Raw genomic sequence first — 1,086 nt, 5'->3', positions numbered from 1 at the left:
AACCCGGGAAATATAAAAGAGTCACACAACCCCCGCTTTACCCTCACTCTCCCCTCCTCTTTTGCTCTCTCTCTCTCTGTACGTATCTACTCGTTGAAAAAACAATCCCGACAACAACTCGATCCTCGACCGACGCACTCTTTTTTTTCTTTATCCTCTCATCAATCAGCACAAAGTCTCCTCGCTCGAGTTATCGTCCGTCATCGCGGTCACTACTTTGCACACGAATCATCAGAGCAAGTATACAAATAATAATAATGATAATAATAATCACACACACACACACACACACACACACACTGTATTGCACGGTGTCAACGTGATAAAATTGTCCGGCCACCGACTGACGGGCGATCGACGAATCACACGAGTTATAATATTACATATATATATATATATACCTAGGATGTGGTAAGTTTACGTACAGCCGCGACCGAGGAAGATCCGCGCGACGCAGTGGCCGTCAGCTAACAGACTACGAGGGAGAGAGTACAACAGCGCGTCGACGACGTCAATAACAGCGACGGCGGCGAGGACGAGTGCGTGTGTAAGTATATATGTATACGAGCCCCAGAGCAGCAGACGACAAACTCCGAAGCCGGGATTTTCGTGATGCGGACGAGGGAGAGAGAGAGGATTGCGAGCGACAGGCTCCGCCTACCCGCGAGCTCCGAGGAACGCCCATTCCACCGCCCGCACTCTCTCATCCGTGAACACTTTGGTCTCTCCTCTGTTATACGTAAGTTGGTGTATATACATACACACTCGTTTTACCCTCTCCTCGGCTCATCTGTGTCCAGTGGCATATATATACCCGTCCACACGTATACGCAGAGCCACCCCCGCTCGCCCACTATAGCTCGCAGTTCACACGTGCGTGGTGTACAAGTGCCGAAGGGGGCGAGGCGCGAGATTATTGTTTAGCGGCGCGTCACTTCTTTCATCGGATACGAGGATATTGCACGGCGCGGATGATGTACCTCCCCATATAACTTTGTATAACCATTTCCAGTCGCATCGTATACGGAATCAGAGAGCCAAGTTGGTACATTACCATCCCCTTTGCTTCCGCGCGAATCGCGAGGG

Source organism: Copidosoma floridanum, unplaced genomic scaffold (genome assembly GCF_036245765.1).
Source record: "Copidosoma floridanum isolate Cflo_tuat_1 unplaced genomic scaffold, Cflo_Japanese_pri ptg000012l, whole genome shotgun sequence".
Lineage (NCBI taxonomy): Eukaryota > Metazoa > Arthropoda > Insecta > Hymenoptera > Encyrtidae > Copidosoma > Copidosoma floridanum.
This window is presented reverse-complemented; position numbering follows the sequence as displayed.